A 13,141-nucleotide genomic window follows, 5' to 3' on the forward strand; every position below is an offset into this window, starting at 1 on the left:
CTAACGTAAGAATTGAAAACCACCTAAGTAACTTCGAATACATTTCTCAATTTCTTTTCTGCTTATTTCAAATCAAAACAATTTTCCAAAACCAAAGACAGTGGATGGTCAGAATTTTGTTGTGATTACACATGTAGGAGGAATGATTGACTAATTGATAGCAAATGAACTTCCTGGTAACACAACTAGCAGATTTTTGCTAAGTGGAAATTGAGATCGAAAACGGTTTGTATGGAAACAACTAGCTGACTCGGTTTTTATGCGCTTAAGCGGTTCTTGATCTACAACAATTAATGTTGATTAGATCAATTTCCAAATCCGAGATCTTAGAGTTCCATTGAGGTTTTCGGAATACAAGTTAGTCGTAAGGATCTATCCTTGTAGACAAAGTAACCGACATGAATTTTGAAGGGTAAATCTATTTCGATGATCCGAAGAATTTGAGTCAGAACGAATGGCAAAGGCTGTTTTAATCAATTGAGTTTTCACATTACTTTATCTACCTTTCTTTTATTTCCTTTAAATATTATTTTTCCCTTGCTTTTATTCTTCAACTACAAACCCCCATTTATTTCTTTCTAAGTTCACACCAAGGTCAAAATCAAAAGCCCAGAGTTTCACTGGCTTCATTAGTCTCTGTAGGATCGACTTTTACTTCTCCTATACTATATTTAATTTTCTTTATTTGATTCGAAAAGAAGGAATTTATTTTGACGCGCAAAATGACACCCGCAATAGATGGCCTTTTTTGGTTGCCTTCCAGTTCCAAGGCTTTGCCCTAACTAATCTGGACCGACTCGGGTCACACACCTGGCTTTGGTGAGTCTCCAAGCGGGGATTTTCTGCATACACAAGGACTCAATCCTAAGACCTTGCTTAAGCGATATCAAGTTGCTTACCACTTGAACCAACTATGTTGGTTATATTAGATGGTCTTCATCTACAAACAAAATATATAAATGTTGTAAACTAATACCAAGTAAGGGGATTAGTCTAGTGGTTTAGGCGTGCTTAGGAGATTTTTATGGCATTGGTTTGAATCCCCTTAGTTATAGATTATACTTTTAATTATTTTGTATAAAATAAGGTGGTGACACGTCTCACCACCTTATTGGATACAAAATAAAACAAATTATTAATTAATTAATTAAATATATCTTCCAATCTGATAGTTACACAACCTAATTAGAGATTAAATTTATTAAATTGAATTAAAATCATGACCAAATTGATAGAATGTATAAATTTTGAGGATCAAATTTATAATTATATCAATTTTATTATTGTCACATCAGTACTTCCGTTAAATGTTAACGGAAAGTGGCTTGATTGAATGCATTTAAATAGTTGGGTGACTTGATTGATAAAAATCAAAAGTTGTGATCAAAATGAAAAGGAGCTATAGTTATGTGGCCACTGATACAGTTTATCCAATATAATTTGTGTTTCAATTGAAAAAAAAAATCATTGGGCCCTCTAATCCCAGCACATTGCCAGCTTGAGAACCTAAAATGACAATCATACCATACCATTGCAAGTGTAAACTTTGTCTTAATCTATTTAAGAAAAACCAATCATTATCACTACTATACCCTCGAGGCCGACTTTACATTTTTCTCTATTAGTTTTTTATTTTTATTTTTATTTTTTAATCACTAATATTTAATTTATAATTTGAATATTTTATTACAAAGACTAATTATGGAAATGATCTTTTTAATTTAATTTGTTTTATTTACAATATCAAGATTTTAACTATTAATTTTACTTAAACAAATTATTAGTAAGATAATAATAACTCCATTTACTCGCTAGGATAATAAATTTGTTGATTTATTTATTATTAATGAAAGATAAAATAAACTTTTAAATTAATAATTCATTATCCAATTCAATCAACTCTAATTACAAAATAATCTTTCTAAGTTGGGTTCAAATACACAATCCAACCCTTCTTTCCTTTTCTTTTTAATCAATTTGGTATGATCCTTACTTATTAACTTTTAGCCTTTTACCCGATCAATCATAATTCTCTTTTATCACAATTTACTAATAATTATCCATATAAAGGTAAGGAGAACAACCCTTACAAGCAAATTGAATAATGGATAAGCATAAATTTGAGCTAGATATACTTTGATATTTTCCTAAACTAGTTTTCAACCATGTCACTTTCCACGTAATTTTATATGCTTATATTTTAATTTATTACATTAATATACTTTTACAACAAAAAAATGTATTTTTTATTAATTAAATGAGGTTTAGTGTAAAATTACACTACACTTTTCGAAAAGTTCGTTATCAGACGGTCGTAACGTTAACTTACATCAAATGATTGTGCTCATCTTTATGAGGATCTCATTTGTGAACTACCAAACCTGTCCATCATAAGCTTACAAATTCTTCAATCTCATTCAAAAAATTTAGCTGAAATAATTCATATCATGCTAAAAACTATAGTTAACAATAACATCGTAACAATACAAAACAAACACATAATTGATCGCATATTCAGTACTACTTATCCATACTTGTAATTTCTTTTCAAATAACATTACTCTCAAATGGAGCATTAGACTTATTCAACTACTCGAAGGAACCAAGGTTATACAATAAAAAAAAAATTACAAACCGAAGGTTTAAAGGTTATTTTTATTTATGTAGTATACTCAATTTATTATTTTTGTCCCTATGATATTTTCACATCAATTTAATCATTAAATTTGTTTAATTGCATTTTCTTAAATCCTAATGCTTAAACCTTAAAACTTAAACCATAAACTCTAACTTAAACCCCAAACCCCAAACTCTAAACCCTAAACTTTAACACTTAAACCCTAACTTAAAATTCTAAAATTAATAGATATTTTAAATATTAATAGGGTTATATAACTCGAATAATTAAATTAATGTGAAAATATCATAGGAACGCAAATGATGAATTAAATATACTACATAGATGAACATAGTCCCTAGTCCCAAATTGAATAAGTTGTATCATTAATAACAATATGGGAAGTCGGTAATAGTCCAAGTCGGTAATACTTCATTATTGTCCGTCTCAAGCTCAATATTTGGAAAACCCAATCTCCAAGCATGTCAAAGGATATCATGAGACGCCCACAACTCGGCTATAAGAACGGAGCAACGCCCTAAGCTTCGGGTAAAACCAAACACCCAATGGCTATTATGATCCCGAAGAATACCGCGTGCCGCTGCTATATTATCAACCGAGTGAACCGCACCATCCGAATTGGCCTTGATCCAACCAACCGGTGGTCTATTCCACTTCCTCGGACTTGCAACAAGCTGAAGATTAGGACTCTTTAGCTCTGAAAATTTCGGCAACAAAACGATCACAGCAAACAAGGAAATTCTCACGTTCCACAAACTCCGTATCAAAAATGACCCGACATCGGTGTTTCCACAACAATCAGCAATAAACAGCAAACCAAATAGGCCAATTATCCACGTTAGCAACAGGTACCTGGCGATTGAATATTCACCTTAATCCACTCAATACACGGTGTGGACATAAAGGTAGCAAATCTCTCAGCTGGAATCACATTTACCGACATCGTTCATACCTATAGTACTAAATTGTGGCCCCAACGCAGCATAACGCCCGTATCGTAACGTTTTTTAAGGTTACTGTGACGTAATATTGGCGCAACGCGATAAGGGAACCGCAAGACGATTGTTACTGTCAAAAACCGTTACGTAACACCACAACACGCTATAAATTGAGCCGCAACAAACTATAAATTGAGCCACAACAAACTATAAATTATCTGAAATATAAAATTAGATAGATGAATTGTTTTAATTTAATTCTTAAAAATGGATTATAAATATATATCATTGATAATATCGTAATAGTTATGTTTAACATTAATTAGTTAAATTTCAATTAATTAAATTATTTATAAACGTTATTTTAAAATTAAATTAATTTAAATTTAAATTGAATTTTTTTCATATCTAAAATTGACGTGATTAATTTTAAATTAAATTTTTATATTAACATTAAGTATTATAATTATATGTTTATTTATTATTATATTGGAAAATAATTGATAGACGATGGAATTAACAACTTCATAATGATTTACATTCTGCTGGTACTTATAAAACTTTTAAACTTAAATTGTGATATCTTGTTTAGACATTTATTATGCTATTTTTTTATGTAGGATATTTTCTAAATCCACAATTTATATACGAAGGCAATTCCACAAGTGAAGTGATTCATGAAAATATGAATGGAGTTAGAAATGTCATACAGATGATAGAACCCAACTTGAATGATCAAATTCTTGCAATGAACCAGATATGTATTTTATATAATTAAATTGTTTGAAAAAAATCATAAATTATCATGTTTAAACTACTAATTCATTTATTTATTTTTTGTTGCTATATCGAGACAAAATGGATTCTTTTTGAACACCATTAGCTCAATCTGCAATTTTGAAGACTAACCTTGGTAAACAAAAAGAATTTATTCTCTTTATTTTTATAGATAATAAAGATATTTGTATAAATACTTTATGAATTATATCTTAATATTTATATTTTTTATAGCTGAATGGTGTATTAATTATGAAAATTGTGCACCGCAACCTCAACGCATCGCTGTTAAAGTTTTGAGTCAAACAACTTCATCTTCAAATTTTGAGCGTAATTGGAGTACTTTTAGTTTGATACATACAATGAAGAGAAATAGACTCGAGCATAAAAAGCTTCAAATATTGGTTTTATGTCCATTATAATATGAGGTTGAAGCTGAGACACATGCAAAGAAAAAGTGCACAAGAATTAGAAATGAGTTTTAATCCGATTAATCTTGAAAATATTTTTGAAGAAGATGACCTACTGAATGCATGGATTGAAGAAAGAGAATGCTACACTTGATATTGAACAAAATTTATCATGGTTGTCTAGGGAGTTACTTAATGAAACTGATGAAGAAACTCAAGGTGAAGATATGAACATTTCACCTACTCCATCTAATGAGTAAAATGTTCAATATCGATGTCAAGTTATGATGATGATGATGATGACGACGAAGATGATGGTGGTGTTGTGATGATCATGGTAGTGATAATGAAGGTACGTACCAACCAGAATATGGACACATTTATTCTACTTTTTTTCATGGAGATCAAGGTACGTCCAGATATTCTTATGTTAATAATTCAGGTTTGTATAGAACAAATGCATCATAAAATAGAAGAGACGATGATGATATAACTCATAGGAGGATGGGAGAACACTTTTATGATTCATTTGCATGTTGATCATCATATAGTTCAACTACAAATGATAATGAAATTAGTGAATCATTTCATGGCTCTCATTCTTACCAACCAAATTCATGTTATCTACCTTACCTTGAACAAAATCCAAGTTATGAATTTTTTTGTCATCATTTATCATACAACATGTTTCCTACCAATGATGCATCTTATGATGCACATAATGTGATGTCTTCTTCACATGGAATAGGACGGAATCAAAACCAAGACAATGACGAAGATGGAAATGCTTTATATCCGCCACACCATTCATTTTGGTGGTGAACTATATGATATAGAATTTTTATATTTGTAGTTATGTATTTTTTTTTTATTTCTAAATTATGTAAATTGAATATTTTTATGTTACAATATAAAAAAATGATATGATTTTAGTGATATTGTTTATATGTAATTCATTAACATTATAATTGTTATTACCCATTATCCAGTATGATATCATTTCTATGGTTTATATTTGTTTTAAATAATTTTTTATCTATGAAATTAAATTTTTATTTTCAAAAAAGTATTAAAAAGAGTATATTAATATTGGTATATTAAAATATAATTGTAAAATGTATAAATATAATATTTTAGGCGTATTGTGATTTTTGAGGAAGATATCACACCCTCGACAGCCGCAACACGTTATGTAACGTCTGAAGCATCCGCAACCACGACACCGCAACCGCATCCGCAACCGCAATTTGATACTATATTCCTACCTGCTTTCACCGTCGTAACACGTGGTCGATATCCTCAACCCATCTCCGGCAAATCGTGCAATTCATATCTCTTGAAATGTGACGCCTATGACGTTCAAAATTGGTGAGCAAACTATTATGAACAACCAGCCAAAGAAAAGTCCGTATACGATATTGCACGGGGAGCTTCCAGATCAAGTTCCAATTAAAGCTATTGTCAACCTCAGGTGGTGATGAAATTACTCGATAAGAAGACTTCGAGTAAAATCGCTTATCCGTTTCCCAATGCCACACAGGCACATCCGGCCCTAACCGATCATCAGACGGTAATACTGTCATTATTTTCTGAAGGATGGGCTCCGGGAGGATAGGTGAAAGTCTTCCCCAATCCCAAGTTCCGAGGGGAGAACCATGTATTATTGATATGATTTTAACTATATCATAATAATTTTTAAAATGGCTGTCCCTTTTTCCCATATATATGGGGTAAGGGGGAGGTAAGATAGTAGGCTACCCCCAACACCAGGTTGAGAGCAGCTTCCGTAAGAGACCTCCGAATTATGAAATGCCCTCCGTGGGACTCGATCCCACGACCTCAAGGTTAAGAACCTTGTGCTCTACCAACTGAGCAGCCATAATAATTTTTAATTATTAATAATTGTGTTCTAAAATTTTTATTTATATCGATACACTTCTAGCTATAAATAAAGTTTAAAATGGATTTTCAAACATAATTGTTATATTTTACTTATAGATTGTTATGAATATTTATTTATGTGAATATTTATCTCTATCTACAAGATAGGATTTTGATTTACTTATTATTAGAACTTTAATATCCATTAGAGTTAGAGCTCTATATTATATCTACTCATTATGCTTATAAATATAGAGTTTAGAGAAAGTATAGTATATAACTCAGATTGAGATAGTAATACAATTTTCTCCCCTTGTTCCTATATCTTTTGTTTTCTTGTTCTATCTTATTGTTTCGTTTATATTATTTCATAACATGTTATCAACACGAATTTATTTGAAGATTTTTTTATTAAAGATCAAGTTTTTTATCCATCTAATTTAAGGTAAATCATTCATCTCTCGTTATTTTCTTTTCTTATTTTGCTTTGAATTTTACATAATTCTGCTGCCTACATCCTCATTGATTTAATGCATCTTTTGTCGACTATGCATAAACCCTAGTTTTTACTTTGTCCACAATATATTGCAAGATTTCATAAATGGTATTCGTAATAAGTGATTTTTTAAAGTTAATTAGTACACTATGTATAGTGTATTGTCCAATAATAGTGATCCACAAACAGGTAGCAACAATAAGTGTTTCTTTTTTTCTTCCTTTTTTTTCTTTTTTGTATAAGTTTAGCACCGCAGATTTAATTTACGAAAAATGAAGTTTGAATACAATTTTTTGTTCAGTACACGAAACTAATGTAATTGCGGTAATTATGATTTTGAAATTGAAATAGTAAGTCTACCTTTTCTTTGCCTTACTTGCGTTTATTGTCTCAGGGATTAATTAAATCCTTACAGTATAAAATCGCTCGTACATTGTAATCGATGGCTTTATTTTACAAGGCAGTTGTTTGTGTGTGCTTAAGTGTAGGGCGCTGTGTGAATAAAATATATGTGTGCCTAAGAGTTATAAAGTTTATCCCAAGATTTTGTTTGACGGTGCAGTGTAATATCATACACACTTACATATTTACATATAATCCTTTACGAGTGTCACGCTTATTATGCACAGTAGCGTATATTTTTTACGGCACTTGGTATGTCTTGCATGTTTCCTACTTTGTATTTTTATTCTAATGAGTTTAGTATTGCATATACTCCTTTGCCGTGCCTTGAAGAAAAATTCATATAAGAAAATTTCCAATCTTAATATTATATTATTATAAGTTGAAACATATTTATAGAACTTAGCAATATTGAGGTCATAGTAAATAATCGATGATTGTATCCTATCTATTGTGCGATTTATTTGGGGAAAAAAATCTTAATCAATTTGTAGCCGGAAACCTTTGATATTGTTTTTAACTATTTAGATTTTTTTTTTAAAAAGGGAATAATGTCATTTTTATTGTTTCGTTCATGATTCAAGTCGTATGACCATCTATTAATTATGGTCTATACTTAAAAGTATCCTAATCATTTGTATTTTATACGTTATTTTCAAATCATGATATTATTTAATATAGTATACATGGGGCATGAATTTGTTTTAATTCTAGCAAGCTTTCATGGTTCCTACTAAATTGCTTGCGATACGATGAACATTTCATAAATCTTCTAGAGAAAATGAATCTAATTGACAAACCCTTTTTTACTTTACTAACGAAATATGGCGATTAGCATGAAATTGAGTTTATGACTGTGTTTTCCTATCTTGCTTGTTACAATGAGCCGAATTGTAGAACTTGGGTGAAAACTTGAATCTTGACAATCTGCTGTGCACAAGATTACGCAAGGGCATTTGTTTTAATTTTATATTTATTTTTAAAATATTATGTTGTTTGTAACTTTTGTGATAGTTATATAAATAATGAGAGGGAGTATGAATCAAAGAATTGATATTGCAAATTCCATGTGATCAAACTTGAATGTTAGGTCTCCATGAATAAATGTAATTTTATTCATTTAGAATATTTGAATGATAATAGTTGGGTATTATTTCTATCTTTTATGACATTTTTGGAGATTGATAATGAAGGTTAAAAATACAAAGGTTGACTATTCAATGTTATTTTTTTATATTAATTACAAATGAGATTTGATATTTTTATTTGTGGTTTTGATTTTACCATGAAGTGATGGCTGCCTTAATGTTTATGATAGTCTATGCGAGAAAAAACATGATGAAGGCATTGTTAACAACCTCAAGGTACACTTATCATGGTTTATTTTTATTTGTCATGTTTCTCATAGTAAATTGTTATTAATATTTGTAGTACAAAATTTATTGAAAGCTCCAAAAATGTTAAATATATTCATATTAGAATGAATAATTTTATGACGAATAATGTACTTTCAAGTTTTGAGGAAACTTGTATCTTAAAATTGTCTAGCTTCTTTTGTTTGTAATACATATTAGTAAATCAGAAGTTTACAAATTTTGAATGAAATTGAATCACATGTTATGGTAAACCAGAAGTTTACAAGTTTGAAAATTTTAATTAGTTGACATGATTGATTGGACCATCCCAATCAATAATGATGCGAAGATTATTGATATTTACATAATTTAAAAGAACTTGAAGTTCTTGTGTTATTTCTTTTTAGAAGGAATTCATAACATCACTAGTTAAAGTTGATACCGAATGTCTTGCATATCTGATTGACATATGGGCCCATTTATCAACAAACTAGAAAACTTTGATATGATTTCAGTAGATGCATCTACGAGATAAATCACATATATGTTATCAACTCACAATATGTAGTTTGTGAGATTATTTACTCAGTTAGAAAAGGAAATATTTCAGATTATGCAATTAAGACTATTTGTCTTGCTGAACTTAGTGAGTTTATATTATGAGTTTCAAAAGTTATATTGTATATGTTTAAATAATTGTTACAAAGCCTGTAGTTTATCAATAAACAATTCAAAAAAATTTTTATTGCCTCCTTTTAATAGCTAAACTATGAGAACAAAAGTTCTAGTATATATATGGTAATTCACATGTAGAACTACTACGCATCAAGTCCATAAGTTATACTCATTCTTATGATTGGCTTATGGTCAGAAGCTACTATAAATTTTTGGTTTGTGTATTATATATTGATCCACCACAAATGCACATAATTGATATTTGAAGTAGATTAAGAATATTTTTGAGTCTGAGTCCCAATTTATTGAATGTTTTGGATTCAATTTTTTTTTCATTAGGGGAGAGAAGAATCGGTTGAATGAAAATATAAATGAATTATCATTTTATTTAGATCCTCGTATATAGTGATATGAACCCGAAGTTCATAAGATAATTCATTACAAGTTAATTGTCATAAATATTTACTGACCTAATCAAGTCTCATATACCAACTGAAAATGCTCTAAATTTGAATTGAAATCCTATAAGGATAACATGTTAAAACAAAAGAATGTAAAACATAACTGAAGCATGATAGTTCCGACGGTTAAAATTCTCATAAATGAAAAGTTGTATAAGATGGTCATATAGAGGAGGTGGGTATTCCTGGAGAAACCCAAGACATAACTAATAATTATAACTCTAGAAGACTTTTAGGTACCCAAAAAATAAAAATATAAATAATGAAGAGATCTCGATAAGTTATTTCATTAATAGAAACGGATGAAACCAAATAGAAAAGTTGTCGACAACAATTTTATAAATAATACTTCTATAGAAGTGAAGAAATAAAATGATGATCTTGAATTGAAATCTATCTAGAAGTATAGATGTGAAAATAATTTACATGAAAGTGTTATTCAAGTGAAGTTAAATCAACTTCCAAAACATGGACAAGTAGTAAAACACCTAAAAGTGTAATGCAAGTAAGGTATAAATGAGTAGTCGTAAGATATACGATACAATTTTAATCATAAAAACTTTAAATTCATGGTGAATGCAATTATATTTTCATATAAAGATCTAAATTTCTCAAATATACTCAAATGAGGGCTTTTATTTGAAAATATTTTCAAAAGGTTAATAATTTGTTTGAGCATATTAAAAAAATGTTAGGCCCTTATTCTCACTTTAAAATATTAGACCTTCGAACAAATATAAAAATTTAGATCCTTATTTAACCATTTTGAATGGTTATACCTTATTTGAGCAACCCTAAAAAATTAAGCCTTTATTAGAACATTTAGTCTTAATTATTTTTTTTAATATAAGATGTTTACAAATGGTAGTCTATGCTCTAAAAATTTTCAATCATTTGACAATAAACGCTCAAATGCTTACATTCTCTGATGCTCAAACTTGGAAACTTTAGGAATATTAACAACCATCCCTTTAACCACTAAGATCACTTAGTTGGTGCAGTTTTCATTATTCAAGTTTAACCATATATGAATTTCTATATAAAATAAGTATAATTATGATATATCTAAAGCATTATTTTTAATATATATATTAAATATAAAATTAATAATAAAATGAAAAATAAAGGATTTTTCATCAATCATTTTTTTAAAATTTGTGCTTTCATAAATTATAAATATATAAAAAGATTTTGTAGACACTCGTTTTTGTCTGGGTCTTTTTTTTTATTCTATTATTATTTTTGTTATTATTATTATTATCATCATTACATTTTGAAGGCTTAATTTGGGCTTGGAGCCCAGATTACAAGTCCCTAAGACCCAACTCAGACCCAACTTAAAACTCAACAGCCCATTCCAGAACCCAGTTGCAAGACCCGAACTGGCCCAAATCAACCCGACCGCACTCAGTTAAAGTTTCAAAATCCTAAAATATCAAAATCCACCACCTCTAGACCTTCTAGCTCCCAACCGACACGTGTACCTCACCACCCTACTTCCCAATCGCGTGAGTCACCGTCGAACATCACATCGCCTGATGTTATCATCGACAGTGACAGATGCACGAAATCAGTTAGAGAAAATCACACCAAAGTAAAACAAAACAAATAAAAATATGAAAGCAAATCTAAAAGCATCTTCCCGAGGAGATTTAGCTTGGTAGAAGCATCAAAGCAAGGATAAAATCCATCACACCATCAGATTAAGAGGGGAGTTTTCATTCAAGACAAAGGGCGAAATAGAGCTTTCGGGGAGAAAAAAAGCGAGAGTTTTCAGAAAGAAAAAAACACATAAAGCATTCAAACAAAAAAATCCAAAGAAAAGAAAGAAGGCTTGCCCTTATCGACGTTCGCCGGTCACTTTGAGATTCATCGAAGTCAAAGAAACCGAATAGTTTTCCCTAGATCTACGATTCTAGGGACCCATTTCGGTTAAAAGAAGCCAGGATCCATAACCAGGGTAAAGAGGCGCGTCGAACTGTTTGTTTTCTGTCTTCTCTGACGTCGGCGAACGAAGGTCGACACTGATCAATGGCGACCGACACGATGGTGGCTCACCGGAATCTGGGAACGAAATAGCTTTAGTTGAAGCTCTTTCTCTCAGTCTCTCTATCTCTCTCTTTGGGCTAAAGAGAAAATGAAGTAAATGGGATGGTTTGGCCTTTTGAAGCTTAATTAAACCATATATATACATTACAACAAACGACGTCATGTAAGGAGGACCCAGAAAGCATTTTCACACATGGTTTATTTACCATAGAGGTCCTCTATACTTTGTACCCTTCTATTTTAGTCATCAATACAACTTTATTTTCTTTTTTTTTCGATCTCTTGTTTTGTATATGTTGTAATTTAATCCTTGTTTACCTTTAAATGCTTCTATGTTTTATTTAGGCCTAGGTCATTGTGTTTTAATTTATTTATACTTAAGCAATATATTTTCTTGGTTAGTTCATTTTAATCCTTATCTGGTTGATTATTACATTTTTATTAATGTTTGACTTTGGCTATGGTGTTTGTAATAGTTTTGTTTTAGTCACTGATTTCAGGTATTGTTTATTTTTGCTGATATTTGAATCTGACCTTATGATTTATGCAAGTTTAGCTTTGGTCATTGTTTTAATATTGTTGTATTTAGGTATAATTATCACTTAATCTTTCATGTTTCCAGTGTAATTTATTTTAGTCCTTAAACATTATGTATGGGTTATTTTTATTTATGGTACCTATATTTGTTTAAAATGACCATTGGAACTCTGATTTGTTCATAATTTTTGATTAGGTCCTTCAAGTTTCTGTTACTACCATTTTTGTCCCTTAAATTTTCAAATATGTTTATGTTGTTGTTTATATTTTTGATGTGTAATGTTTTATTGTTGTGTTTTAGTCCTTTAGGTGTGTTTATATTTCGAATAATATGTATTTACACGTGTTATATTAAATGAACGTTATTTGACTTATGTATTGTAAATATTTTATTTTTACATTTACAATTGTATTTATTCCCATCTTATTTCCTTATATAGTGATATGGTATTTGAATACTTTCAAGAACGTAATTTGTAGAATGGACGTTAAAAGCACCACTTGATCAAAGTGATGTAATCT

Source organism: Hibiscus syriacus, unplaced genomic scaffold (genome assembly GCF_006381635.1).
Source record: "Hibiscus syriacus cultivar Baekdansim isolate YM2019G1 unplaced genomic scaffold, ASM638163v2 tig00112382_pilon, whole genome shotgun sequence".
NCBI classification, from domain to species: domain Eukaryota; kingdom Viridiplantae; phylum Streptophyta; class Magnoliopsida; order Malvales; family Malvaceae; genus Hibiscus; species Hibiscus syriacus.